This window comes from Culex quinquefasciatus, chromosome 1 (assembly GCF_015732765.1).
Source record: "Culex quinquefasciatus strain JHB chromosome 1, VPISU_Cqui_1.0_pri_paternal, whole genome shotgun sequence".
Taxonomy (NCBI): domain Eukaryota; kingdom Metazoa; phylum Arthropoda; class Insecta; order Diptera; family Culicidae; genus Culex; species Culex quinquefasciatus.
In genome coordinates, this window is record NC_051861.1 from 80,531,262 (window position 1) to 80,546,687 (window position 15,426).

General features: G+C 38.5%; 1 protein-coding gene across 7 annotated transcripts in view; it reads left to right on the forward strand.

The window, feature by feature from the left end:
* The first annotated feature begins 3,561 nt into the window (after positions 1-3,561).
* LOC6046401 overlaps positions 3,562-15,426 on the forward strand; it is a 213,409-nt gene continuing 201,544 nt past the window's right edge. For 4 of the 7 annotated variants that reach the window (XR_005276524.1, XR_005276525.1, XM_038248400.1 and 1 more), the window contains exon 1: positions 3,562-4,068. The gene's annotated coding sequence lies outside the window, so the exon portion shown is untranslated. Of the gene's footprint in view, positions 4,069-4,094; positions 4,351-15,426 lie in introns of those variants that run through there. The other 3 variants (XR_005276527.1, XR_005276528.1, XR_005276526.1) reach the window with 2 other exon arrangements.

The window sequence follows — 15,426 nt, forward strand, 5'->3', positions numbered from 1 at the left end:
GCTTGCCTTCAAACGACTGCGGAAGTTATTAAAAGATTAAACGACGAAACGCGACAGGTTGTTCTAAGTCCAGGAATTCATGCTTGATTTGTTTCAAAGGAATTTTCTCACCTCGAACGGCTCTCAATATTGATTGATAAATATTTACATTCCTTTCTGAGCAGTTATGGGTTTTAAGCCTTTCCCCTTTTTTGTTTTATTTTGTTTGCTTTCGTCAATCGTTAAATGCTTAGAAGAATTTTTAACCAATTTTCAGAACTAACTTCTAAATTCAAATTGGAACACATTTCACGCGTCACGCCTCAAAGATTCAAATTTGAAAAAAATCTTGCATGAAAGTTGTGTGCAAGAAACGTTTTCGCTACTCTCCACCAGATGCCACGAACAAAATGCTCTGAGAAGAGAGGGAACGCACTCCCAAAACAGGCAGCTCTCTCTCAACTTCTCTCTTCTCAACTCTCGTCAGATTCTCACAAGAGCGCATTTTGCAATGTTTTTGTTTGGGTGGGAGCCGCCAGCAGGGAGGTTCTGCGCAGTTGGCGGATCTGCGCCAGGCTGAAATGCATTCCTTGCACACATACGCACACTGCTCTGCGCGAGGGGGAGAGTCGTGTTTTGGTTTTTGCTGGAAAGAACGGTAAAATTCTTGATGACCACCAGATGATTATGACAGAGAATTAGGATATGAGAGCGTGTGATCAATGGGAAGTAGATTGCACAAAACTCAATGTATGAATTTAACAAGTAAAAAAAGTGTTGAAACATAAATGAGTTGAAAGATTAAAATTTACAACCAAACAAATTTAATAATATAAAACATCTGACAAGTAAAAATGCGTAAATAACAACCGTCAAAGGAAGCAAAGTGTGTGTATTTGGCTCTGAATTGCTCTCAGAGAACTCTTGCAAATTTATGAAATGAAAGAGAGTAAATCGTTCAAAAGAAAAAAAAAAATGTGTTCTAATGCAGTGTTGACAGATTTTATAGATTTAAGTTTGCTGGTTAAAATAAAGGCTGATGCAAAACTTAAGGTTTTAAAATCATTGACTTTTGTTTACTTAAAACATTGAAACTTGAAAGCATTTTATCAAGGGTGTTGAACCATTTTATGAATCCGTAGTTTCAATTATTCGATGTTCGATTATCCGAACGTTTGTATGGGACTTCGGATAATCAAATCATAAACAAATAATGTTTTTTCGTAATTTTTATTTTCTTACCTTTAACATCAAATTCGAGTTCTGAGACTCAATTTTAGTCGAATTTGAATAGTTAATTGCCTATTGAATTACAAAATATATTGTTAGGGACAGGACAGCGATTTTATTTTTGTGATTCGATTATCCGTAGTTTTCATTATCCGAAATGAAATTTTTCCTTGACGTTCGGATAATCGTGCCTGGACTGTTCATTCGAAACAAAAAGAAAATAGTTGTTCTTTAAAATTTGACCAATTATTTTTTTAAAAGATCAAACAATGAACGGTTCGGCCAATGACTAGTTTTTTTCTTAAAAATGTATTTTTTAAGATTTCCCAATTTAGGCAACATCCCTGTATTGGCAACATAAAAATCACGTCGTGATGCCAAAAACGGGATGGCACTGTATTTCAAGCAAAGCTGGAAACCCCAAGACGATCGAATAAAAAAAAAGTTGATACAGCTTGTCCTGAAAATCCAGGAACCTATAGTCCAAATACAAATTTGAGCATTATTTAATCTTTAAGTATTTCAACAAAAAGCTATTTATTACCAAAGAAATTCCCAACACTATTTTCAAATGTTCCGCCGTATTACATCACGGCATTTTAAAACATATTCGGTGCTATCGGATTGTAGAGAACAGTTTACAGTACAAGTTTCCTAAAAAATGCGCATTTATTAGAAAACAAATAGCTTTTAAATGAAAATCTCTAAGTTTAGCAGTTTCAAATGCTCAAATTTCTATCCGGGCAGTATGTTGATTCATATTCATGACAAATTGATGACAAAATGATAGAACTCCAAGATTTTGAACACTCGCGATGGATTACTTCTGATATACAATACAATTGCTCTGTTTATGTTTAATATAATTAATTATGAACAGCTGAAATAAATGTTTAGTAACTAGGGCAGCTAACTGAGTTTGTTTGAATGGAAATCTGTAATATTTTTGCAGAAAAAGTGAGTTTATTTTGGTATTATACGTATATATACAAAAGACCTTTCCAACAAGGCGAAAACATTGAAGATCTGACAACCCTATCAAAAGTTATAAACAATTTAATGCTATTTACAAACTTTTTTGAGGCTGGATTTCAAATATTTTGATTAATTAATGTCAGGAAGGCAACAAACAACTTAAGGTGGATTAAGTAACGTTTTAATTTAAATTTTGAAATTCTGGCTTGTGATTTCAATTATTATGTTTTATTTTTTGCCCCCCTTCCTCTTGACCTTGGCCAGAGTCGAGAACAATAAATTTGAGAAATATTTGCAATTGGTAGTACGTATTTTGAATTTAACAAAATTGCAGATTTCATGGAAGCCGAATCGTGAAACTAGACCTAAAGATTATCCCTTTCCTGCTTCATTTCTTCACTTAAATTACCGGTTATACGATTTTTTGAATTTGAATAAATTGTCTTAACTTCTCTTTCTTTTTCTCAAAACTCATGCAATTATAAATCAACAAAAACAGAAAAAAATGTAACATAGAGTAACAAAGGAAATTGTCAAATTTTATTACGTAATTTTACAGATTCAACGTCAATTTTTGAATTTAACATTATTGCGTAAAGTTTTAGATTGCTTTTTGATCATCAATTTAGAAGAAAAAATAAGTTAGTCTCGTCAATCAGTCATTTTTGAGGAGGGAGATGAAATTCTAGAGTAAATTTTCAAAAGGTCCTATGCGACAAAAGTAAACAAACTGAGTTATTTATTGCATTACATTCTGCAAGCTGGAAACTACACTCACCGCTGATCCAATTTCTTCAAAGCCTTTTATTTTTAAAGTTATTGATAAAATACAAAACAACCTAAAAGCATTCTTAATAAATTCTACACCAAATAAATATAGGTCGTTTTACCACACGGGAGTCCTATGTGCAATCGAGTGAAACGTGCACATAGAACCGTAGCAAATCAACCTATGGAACATTAATATATTTTTTTAATGCTGATGCACATACGCCCATATCAAAATGACCTATGTACATGTTCATTACATACATACATACATACATACATGTACATTTAATGTGACAAAAAGTCGTGTTGCCAAAAACAGGATGGCACTTTACTAAAATAATATATAAAATATTTTTCACAATGAACGATAGCTCTATTTGTTCAATTTGAGATGTTTCAGAAGATATTTTTTATTTTGCAATACATTCAAATTTTACAAACAAAACTGCCAACGCTTCCCCCTAACAAAAACAAAAAACCTTACACTCTCCTTATTTCTCTCTCTCTCTCTCTCTTTTCCTTATCTCAAAATCCGCTCCCGCTCTCTCATCAGCGCTGCTGCCGTCGCGAATGCGAACGCGCGTTCACGTTTCGAAGCCGCGGACCAAAGTGTGCGTTGCCGTCGTTTATTCTGTGTGGAGACCTGCTCGCGCGCTGAAGGGTTTCCCCTCGCGAAGAAAAGATTCGCCGCGTGCGTGCGTTCGCGCTTGTGTGGCTGTCGGTGTGTGTGTGTGTTTACAAATATATTTTGCTGCTCCTGTTTTTTTTTTCGCTTGCTGGCGGTGGGCTCGAACTCGGGCCTTTTGGATAACTGAGAAGTTGCGTTTAGGGGGGCGGTTCGATTTCGCGAGTTTTTCACGCGAGTGAAAGATGATTATTCGCGAGTAATCAGCGAGTGCATCAGTGAAGATTATTCTGAATCGATGCCGAGCATAAAAGGTGCCTATGGAAAAGAAGGGGTGCGTTCTTGTGCTTTGTGTGTTGTAGTGGTTTATTGGTGATTTACTAGCCTACTGTGTATGTGCCAGCGCACGACAAGAGGAAGAGAGTGCTAAGAAGTGTGTGGCGGCGAAGCCTGCTGAGCTCTTATCGGAGCTGTTTACTCCCAAGTGTGTAAGTGTCTCTTCCACTTCCTCTCGAGAGGTGATTGCATCGTCTTTTTGACAGTAGTCGTCGTGGTAGTCGCCGCACACTACGATCCGCTATTGTGTGCTGTGATAAGAAGTCACACCGAATTGGTGCAATTTCGCTGTGTTATCGTTTTTCCTTGCTTTTTTTTCGGTGTCTGCAAGTTGCACTTCTTCGTCAGCCGCTTTCGGCTTGGAATTTCCGCGAGGTGTTTGCAGACAAAGCGCTTCTTCACGCGGTCTTCGTCGGTTCCCTCATTAAAAAACCGTGAGTCCCAATTAAATCCTCTTTCCTCCCATCTCTACTCCTCAGTTCGATGATTCAATCGTCAGCGATTTATATTTTCCTCTGTTTCCATCACCACAATGCATCGGCGTCGTGGTGGTTTCGATGATTTCTCCCAATTTCCACAAACACTCGACGCTTTCGCCCAAGATCCGCCGTCCGTAATTTGAACACTTTGCGAAACAACAACAACAACAACAAACCATGACTCCAAGAGTTGCTCGACTCTGAGTTTGAGTGATGAAAAAATCGATTTTCGGGTTTCCGTTCGGCCCTTCCTCAATCTGTTCTAGATCTGCCCCGCGATTCTCTACTCCAGTAGGCATTTGTCCAGCTGTGTAACTGGTTTTGTGCCACAGCTTACAGTGCGTTGTATGTAAATTTACGCGGAAGTAATTGTTCGTTTACATTAAGCGCTGATTTGTTTCAGCGACCCTAGCTGTTCTACCTTGCCTGTAGAGCTAGATGTTACACTGCAGAAACTGTATTTAGGGCGCAGCGGCGATGTAGTCAGAGTTGTGGTGCGTGTGTTTTATGAGTGCAGTGCAATAGGGAAGAAAGTGCACTGCCACCACCTTGTTCTAACAATAACTTGCTTGCAGTAAGAACCGCGGACTAGAAATCATCGGGGAGAAACGTTAATTTAAGGTGCAGGTGTTGTGGATTGCTGATAAAATATGAGGATTTTGACCAGAAGTTAGAAAAAATATGTTCACGATATTTTTTTTAATCTGACGAACTCATTAAAATATTTACTTAAATTTACTCAACAAACAGGGTTTCGTCGTCTGGGGCAAAACGGGACACATGAGGCGAATTGGAACAGCTATGTTTCCTTGATGCTGCACAATATTTGGATATTTAGGTATTATTAGTTTCAAGCTTTCAAGTGCTCTAGAAACTGCTGTCCTTATTCAGACTGTAGTCCCGATTCGCCCCGGTTGACGGTAGTTGTTTATTTTTTTATTTTTTCGAAATTATTTGAACTCTCGGACCCATTATTAAATTTTGTTACGAAGCGAGGAGAGATGGTCCAAAAATCAATTTTTGCGTTATGTGTTAATCCATTTTTAGGTGGTTGAGGTCTTCCTCGCATATTCTAAAAAAATCACTAAAATGCTCAAAACTCTCAATAGGATTGTCAGATCTTCGAGTTTCATTACTCGTTGAGAAGGTCTTTTGATTACCCATTTAACGGGTCACAACAGGAATTCTAATGGATTATAACTTCTTATTTGGTTGTGAATTCTAAGGGATTATAACTTCTTATTTGGTTGTCAGATTTGTGATCTATCCTTGGCATTAAAAAGGTCTTTTTAAAAAACCTTTCATAAAATGTATAATATGATGGGGTGGTTATGAAACTTCCGGTACTTTTCCAACATTATAATTTTCATTGGGGACCTGTTGACCCATAATGTTTGGTTACATATTTTTGCATGTAATATTACGTAAAGACCAACATGTTATTCGACCGAATACCTAATGTTTGCATAAAAGCTTCGCTTCGCTTTGCTAGGAGACGGTGATTTTAGCGGATTGCAGACTGGATTTTCGCCATGTGATGTGATGATTGTCTAAGCCCAAGTTGCCTAGGAATCGATAATTGGGAATAGAACCAATTCCACCTGAACCAGATTCTCACCACCATGGCACCTAATGTTTGCATAAAAGCGACCAAAAAGTCAAAACAAATTGAAAATTAAGTTTTGTTGTAATTTCATGACAAAAAAATCGATTTTAGGTTGATTTCAAAGATATCGGAAAATCTGGTAGGGGAAAGTGGGGCAAGTGTAACAAGCTAAGGAAATGCTCGTTATAACCGTGAAAAATTTGTCGGATTTTTTTATAATCATCTTATTCCAGGTCTTGACTAAGACTTTGATAGAACAGGTTTTTCAAAAATCCAGTTTTTGACTGTAAAAAACTGATTTTAAAATTTTTGATTTTCCATGCGTTCTACTCAACTAGTGGGGCAAGACGAACTACCCGTTGGGGCAAGAGGAACAATGCATGAAACAAGATGCTAATTTGCTAACAATTGAACTGTTATCACTTAGATACATCAGATTACAATGTATTTGAAACGTTTCTTTCATTTTTAGATTAAAAAATAATATTTTACTAAAAATTTTATCGTTTTTACAAAAAAAAAAAATTACTTAGATGATAAATAGTAAATTTTCATGATATCACTATATTTTGTTTGGAAATTTTTTGTTAACAATTATTCATCAGTTTTTAAGTACTTTTAAGTATTTCTTTCCCAATAAAATATGTTGTTGCAGCAATTCGTATTTTTTTCCATACTAAAAATCTGTATGGTACACTTGCCCCACCCGAACAAGATTTTTTTAAAGGTCTCAACAAAAATAACCAAAAATTAAATCATACTTTGTAATAGGTGCAAGTCATTGGTAGGGACACTACTGATCTAGGAAAAATTGCATTTTGAAAAAAATTGCCATAAAACGAATCCTATGCCTTATTTTGTACTTTCCAAATATTATAAGAAAACAAAGGTTTTGAAAAAAACTTCATTAAATCTTATGCTCCGTGGCGTTTACGTCGTTTTGGCGGTTATGTGGTAGTTGACTCAGCTAATTGCATTGCTAGCAACAATTCCTCATACTGGAAATAATCAAAATTGTAAAAATTACGGCCGTACGAGCGATTGTTCCTCTTGCTCCATATGGTCGTCTTGCCCCACCTTCCCCTAAATTGGTTCGGAACATTTATTGTAGGTCAAATTTTTAGTGGCCGTTGCAAATATTTTTCAAAGATTGTGTAACTCTATCCCACCACCCCCATCTTGAAGGGTGAATCGGTCAAAAAAAAAAAACAATATTTTTTAAAAACTTTAAATATTTTACGAAATTTTAAGCTGAACAATGTTTAGAATGCATTCCCCTGTGTTTATTAACATTTTAAACATGTTTAAATTTGAGAAATTCCATTAAACATATTTTCAAATTTAGAAAAAAAAATCGTTGAGCCGAATCATATCGTCAAAAAAATCGTATTTAATTAGATATATTGGAAACGAAATGATTGCAAAACAACAAGGCAAATGTAAATTGCACATTTTGCAGTTCCGTCGTGAAATTCATTACTTTTCCTGTCCCATTCAAACGACGAAACAGCCTACTTTTCCCTAACAAAAATAACAGAATCGAATAGTAACCCTTTTCAAAATAACTGCTGAAATGGATGCTGAAAAGTTGAATTTTTCAGCACTTGTTTGGGAAAGTAGTACTTTTCAACATTTTTTTCATTCAAATGTTAATACCATGGCTTGTGATTTCAACTGTTATACTTTTTTCGGAAAAGAGCCTTCTTTTATAGTGGCTAATAAAAGACTTACAAAAAAAATCTTCATAAATTTGCTCTACAAAACACATCGTGTTGGGTTTGTTTTTTATTTTAAAATATAATATTGACTAAAGGAAGCATATAATTTCATAAAAGTTTCACTATTTTCCGTTAATAACCTTACCGATAGTTTCCACGATATCGTGAGTTGGAAAATGAGGGCTGATTTGATAACACTGAGAAAAAAGTAATTTTACACATTTTTTTTACTTCAAGAGGTTCTAAGCAACCAGCAATCCGATCAAAAAAGCAAAAAAAAAAAGAATGAGTAGAAATTTGTCTCAGCCTTTCCAAAATATTTGTTTGGCGTGTGCTTTTGCTTCATGAAGTATGTTGAAATTTCAAGAAACAGAACATTTTAAAAAAATCCTCCTCTAAATTCCTAAATCTTGACAATGTTGCATTTTATAAAAACAAATGTGTGAAGTCATTTTCGATTGCAATTTTGATTAAGCATCAAAAAAATATTTATGAAATTTTGTTTGAAAATATTTCAGATTTTTTTAAACTAAGTTCCTTTTATTTCATTGAATTACCGGTATTAGTTTTGCACCATCCTTAACTAAAGCAAAATCTCTAAAAGAAAAAAATATCTCAAATTGAAAAAAGTATATTGCGAATTCAACTTCTAGTGATTAATTGCCAAAATAGCTTTTTTTCTGTTTTCCAATTTTTATGATAAGTCGAAATCATAACCTACAACTTCTCTGAAGACAAATATAAAATCTTCACGAGATACATATTTTCGTATTTCGATTTGAATGTCCAGCCCACAATATAATATGGAGAACTAATGATGCAAATGACTTCTTTTCTTTTGACTTAGGAAATGCATGGACAAAGTTTCTTAAAAATTACAGAATTAAAAATCCTCGTGAAAAAAATTGCGAGATTGTAGACAAATAAAAAAATGAAACCAGAAAAATAATCTCCAAATCTCACAATCGCCACCAACAATCTCGATCTTTTTTACGCAACATATTCTCGGTGTAACGGGTTTGTAATTTTACCCCCTTTTGTTTCGTGTTTTATAAAATTTATTTAACGCAAGGTGTGCGCCCCTCGTAAAAAAGGGGTTGCAATAAATATTAACATGTGAGGTGTGTGCGATTTGTGTGTGCACTATGCATCATGGTGATGTTATAAGAGTGAGTTTCGAAGGATTTTTATTTAAATAATTCAATATTAAGATTATTTAAAACTCTAACTTACACACTAAAATTGAGCATCAAAAATAAAAGAGTAAACAACGCGAAATCAATCCATGCATGCCTCAACTGATGAGCTTGCATGTATGTATGCGCGCTTGTATGTGTGAGGTTGTACTAAACAAAAAAAACGCGATGAAACGGAGTAGAGCCGAAATGATAAACGAAAATAAGAATAAACTATTCCAGAGAAATGTTTTCGCTGCCGCCGCCGACAAGCTTCTTATTGGAAACAGATGCGACCCTATTTCGGGTCGGTTTTGTTTGTTTCTACTGGATTGATGCGATTGGATATGGATACTTTGGGTTTGCGTGTGTATGTGAGTGTTTGTATGAACGATGTACGACGATAAATAGCATTCAATGTTTTGTTATTTCATAAGGGATTAGATTTTTTGTTTGATTTTTTATCATTCGGAAGTGAGACAAATTGTGCAAAATTGATAAAGCAAACATGAACACTTAAAATAATGCTTTTCATCATAGTGTATCGAGAGGTGATAATTACGAAGTCAATTCAGGCTATTCGATTGCATTCTAAAATCTGTACCGTTCGAAGTTAGAAGTTGATTTTAGTAGAAAGAAAATGTCCCTATTTTGGACCTACTAAGAATAGGGCACAGGGGTCGAAATATGGAAATAGTCCTAATATGAGGACAATATTTTATAAATGTAAGATTTTTTTGTGTTAACAATTTTAAAAACCAAGAAGCATTCTTTTCTTATTCATCATCATCAATCAAAAAGATTATTTCCAAAAACTCTGCACAGTGTAAATCTCCCAAAAATAACCCTCAAAACCTCATAAATAGCAACTTATATTTAAAGCCAACAATACGGCAAGCGGCAAAAAGGTGAAGGAAAGTTTTCCAATCAACATCAACCTTTAGCGCTCCCTTGAGAGAGAGAGAGAGAATGAACCTTGTGAATGTCAAGATTGTGTCATGACATTTTGAATTCCCCCTCTCCCCACCCCCCGCACTTTTATCCTCATTTTCGGTGTCAATGTGCAAAACATGACCGAAAAACTACCCATCGTTGTGTACCACCGCATGCATGGTTGTCACACCTCATATTTGGGCGCAACTATGGCTTGACTTTGGTTTTTCTTGAAAACAAGTGTCTTTGTCTTTTGGTTCCGGAAAGTTTGCTTTAAATTGGTGGGGTGATTTGCCATTTTTATGAAACTTCTTTGATTGCATAGATAAAATTTTCCGGTTGTGGTTTTGATATTTAATTTTTTGTTTTTCTGGAACAAATAAAATTTCTTCAATGATTAGCAATTCACCCTAATTTCAATACTCAGAGTTACGATTGTCATGAGCAATTTGATATTCACCGAACACGTGATGGTGAGTGCACGTTTTTGTGTTATAAGTTCATCAAACTAAACGAAGAGAACTTTTGGAGTTGTTTTTTTTTTTTGTAAAAGTTGGTTTTTTATTCAACAAAAAAGTATTATACTTTTGACATAGGACTATGTCTTTACTTACTATATTGGGGGGCCAGTTCAGAAATTCGATCCAAAGCGTCACTTTTAAGCGTTAAAAAAGGGGACATTTTGAACGCTTATATCTTTTTTCCCTGTGAATCAATCCAGATGGTTGGACCACCAATCGAAAGAGGAAGACTTCAGCTATTGTTTAACTACATAGATAGTCTGACTAAACATAGTTAAAGCACTTAAAACATGCAATCAAAATGAGTAATTTTTCAGTACAAATCGGACAGATGACCAACCAGAGCGAGCGTATGCATTCGAGACCGCGCCCCTTTTGTGCCGTTCTCCGGCTGTGCCGCTATTTAAGCAGAAAATTTCGCAAAAGCAAGTCACTTTGGAACGAGCACTCGAACTGTGCACGTCGGGCCAGCGCGGAGCAGCAGCAGCAGCGGCCAATAGAAGAAGAGGACCAGCAACCAGAAGGAAGAACCACCGGCAGCAGAAGGAGGAAATTCGAGCGAAGCGGACGGCGTGGAAGTCGCTATGATGCGGCGGTTCTCATGAAAAATGGCCAATTCGACAGTGGTGGCCAAAACCAGGAGTGGCCGGTGCCCTCAAAGAAGGTTCCCCCGGGGCCTGGGGGGACATTTACAGAAACATACGAGTTGTGGCAATATGGGTATCAAAATTCATGGTTTTTTATACTGAACATAATAATGGCCATTTCGACAGTAGTGGCCACAACCTGGAGTGGCCGGTGCCCTCAAAGAAGGTTCCCCCGGGGCCTGGGGGGACATTTACAGAAACATACGAGTTGTGGCAATATGGGTATCAAAATTCATGGTTTTTATACTGAACATAATAATGGCCATTTCGACAGTAGTGGCCACAACCTGGAGTGGCCGGTGCCCTCAAAGAAGGTTCCCCGGGGCCTGGGGGACATTTACAGAAACATACGAGTTGTGGCAATATGGGTATCAAAATTCATGGTTTTTATACTGAACATAATAATGGCCATTTCGACAGTAGTGGCCACAACCTGGAGTGGCCGGTGCCCTCAAAGAAGGTTCCTCCGGGGCCTGGGGGACATTTACAGAAACATACGAGTTGTGGCAATATGGGTATCAAAATTCATGGTTTTGATACTGAACATAATAATGGCCATTTCGACAGTAGTGGCCACAACCTGGAGTGGCCGGTGCCCTCAAAGAAGGTTCCCCCGGGGCCTGGGGGGACATTTACAGAAACATACGAGTTGTGGCAATATGGGTATCAAAATTCATGGTTTTTGATACTGAACATAATGGCCATTTCGACAGTAGTGGCCACAACCTGGAGTGGCTGGTGCCCTTAACCCTTTCAGGCCTGAATTTTTCTGAGCTGTGTTAATCTACAATTTTGGTACCAGTAGTTCATTTTTTCCATGAGTAAACAGAAACAGGCAAAAAAAAGTTACATTTCATCATTGGACGTTCTGGGTCCTCCAAAGTGTCCTGGAATATAGATCTTGGAGTCTAACGCCGTAACAACACGATTCTACCAAGTTTCCGATTATGGTTCATATTCAGTGATGTCCCTGGGACCCTTTGGCAACACTATGAGCTATGTGGATCACTTTTGGGATGTTCTGGGTCCTCCAAAGTGTCCTGGAATACAGATCTTGGAGTCTACCGCCGTAACAACACGATTCTACCAAGTTTCCGATCATGGTTCATATTCAGTGATGTCCCTGGGACTCTTTGGCAACACTAGGAGCTATGTGGATCACTTTTGGGATGTTCTGGGTCCTCCAAAGTGTCCTAGAATACAGATCTTGGAGTCTACCGCCGTAACAACACGATTCTACCAAGTTTCCGATTATGGTTCATATTCAGTGATGTCCCTGGGACCCTTTGGCAACACTATGAGCTATGTGGATCACTTTTGGGATGGTCTGGGTCCTCCAAAGTGTCCTGGAATACAGATCTTGGAGTCTACCGCCGTAACAACACGATTGTACCAAGTTTCTGATCATGGTTCATATTCAGTGATGTCCTTGGGACCCTTTGGCAACACTATGAGCTATGTGGATCACTTTTGGGATGTTCTGGGTCCTCCAAAGTGTCCTAGAATACAGATCTTGGAGTCTACCGCCGTAACAACACGATTCTACCAAGTTTCCGATCATGGTTCATATTCAGTGATGTCCCTGGGACTCTTTGGCAACACTAGGAGCTATGTGGATCACTTTTGGGATGTTCTGGGTCCTCCAAAGTGTCCTAGAATACAGATCTTGGAGTCTACCGCCGTAACAACACGATTCTACCAAGTTTCCGATTATGGTTCATATTCAGTGATGTCCCTGGGACCCTTTGGCAACACTATGAGCTATGTGGATCACTTTTGGGATGGTCTGGGTCCTCCAAAGTGTCCTGGAATACAGATCTTGGAGTCTACCGCCGTAACAACACGATTGTACCAAGTTTCTGATCATGGTTCATATTCAGTGATGTCCTTGGGACCCTTTGGCAACACTATGAGCTATGTGGATCACTTTTGGGATGTTCTTGGTCCTCCAAAGTGTCCTGGAATACAGATCTTGGAGTCTACCGCCGTAACAACACGATTCTACCAAGTTTCCGATCATGGTTCATATTCAGTGATGTCCCTGGGACTCTTTGGCAACACTATGAGCTATGTGGATCACTTTTGGGATGTTCTGGGTCCTCCAAAGTGTCCTAGAATACAGATCTTGGAGTCTACCGCCGTAACAACACGATTATACCAAGTTTCCGATCATGGATCATATTCAGTGATGTCCCTGGGACCCTTTGGCAACACTTTGCGCTATGTTGATCACTTTTGGGATGGTCTGGGTCCTCCAAAGTGTCCTGGAATACAGATCTTGGAGTCTACCGCCGTAACAACACGATTGTACCAAGTTTCTGATCATGGTTCATATTCAGTGATGTCCCTGGGACCCTTTGGCAACACTATGAGCTATGTGGATCACTTTTGGGATGTTCTGGGTCCTCGAAAGTGTCCTGGAATACAGATCTTGGAGTCTACCGCCGTAACAACACGATTCTACCAAGTTTCCGATCATGGTTCATATTCAGTGATATCCCTGAGACCCTTTGGCAACACTATGAGCTATGTGGATCACTTTTGGGATGTTCTGGGTCCTCCAAAGTGTCCTGGAATTCAGATCTTGGAGTATACCTCCGTAACAACACAATTGTACCAAGTTACCGATCATGGTTCATATTCAGTGATGTCCCTAGAACCCTTTGGAAACACTCTGAGCTATGTGGAACACTTTTGGGATGTTCTGGGTCCTCCAAAGTGTCCTAGAATACAGATCTTGGAGTCTACCGCCGTAACAACACGATTCTACCAAGTTTCCGATTATGGTTCATATTCAGTGATGTCCCTGGGCAACACCATGAGCTATGTGGATCACTTTTGGGATGATCTGGGTCCTCCAAAGTGTCCTAGAACACAGATCTTGGAGTCTACCGCCGTAACAACACGATTCTACCAAGTTTCCGATTATGGTTCACATTCAGTGATATCCCTGGGACCCTTTGGCAACACTATGAGCTATGTGGATCACTTTTGAGATGGTCTGGGTCCTCCAAAGTGTCCTGGAATTCAGATCTTGGAGTATACCTCCGTAACAACACGATTGTACCAAGTTTCCGATCATGGTTCATATTCAGTGATGTCCCTAGAACCCTTTGGAAACACTCTAAGCTATGTGGATCACTTTTGGGATGTTCTGGGTCCTCCAAAGTGTCCTGGAATACAGATCTTGGAGTCTACCGCCGTAACAACACGATTCTACCAAGTTTCCGATTATGGTTCATATTCAGTGATGTCCCTGGGACCCTTTGGCAACACTATGAGCTATGTGGATCACTTTTGGGATGTTCTGGGTCCTCCAAAGTGTCCTGGAATACAGATCTTGGAGTCTACCGCCGTAACAACACGATTCTACCAAGTTTTCAATTATGGTTCATATTCAGTGATGTCCCTGGGAGCCATTGGAAACACTATGAGCTATGTGGATCACTTTTGGGATGATCTGGGTCCTCCAAAGTGTCCTGGAATACAGTTCTTGGAGTCTAGTAATGCTAAAGGATGCCAGCTCCTGGCGGGTTTCGCTTTGTAAGCGAAAGGATGGCTTGAATCCAATCTGGCGAGGCAAAAGGGGTAGGTGGCGTTCGAGGAGGATTTTGACTGCAGCGTTAGTTGAATTTGTTCAAGTCATAAACCTGCCAAACCCAACACATTCAATCTCTCGAACGATCTGTGGGCGGCTGAATCTGAGCGTTGAAAAACTCCGTAGCAATACACGGAGAAATGCCTCAACTGCAACATTCTACTCGCTAACATAGTCTCAGGCAAAATTCGAGCTGAAAATTGGGCTATATGATCGGTATCGAACTCTATATGGGTCAAAATATACGAGGTTTCCCCTCAATCTCACTTATCTCCACGTCCGCGGATTGGTTTCTCGTGTTCGTCAAAGGATCCCAGGGACATCACTGAATATGAACCATGATCGGAAACTTAGTAGAATCATGTTGTTACGGTGGGAAAATCCAAGATCTGTATTCCAGGACACTTTGGAGGACCCAGAACATCCCAAAAGTGACCCACATAGCTCATAGTGTTTCCAACGGTTCCAGGGACATCACTGAATATGAACCATAATCGGAAACTTGGTAGAATCTTGTTGTTACGGCGGTAGACTCCAAGATCTGTATTCCAGGACACTTTGGAGGACCCAGATCATCCCAAAAGTGATCCACATAGCTTCGAGTGTTGCCAAAGGATCCCAAAGACATCACTGAATACGAACCATAATCGGAAACTTGGTAGAATCGTGTTGTTATGGCGGTAGACTCCAAGATCTGTATTCCAGAACACTTTGGAGGACCCAGAACATCCCAAAAGTGATCCACATAGCTCATAGTGTTGCCAAAGGGTCCCAGGGACATCACTGAATATGAACCATGATCGGAAACTTGGTAGAATCGTGTTGTTACGGCG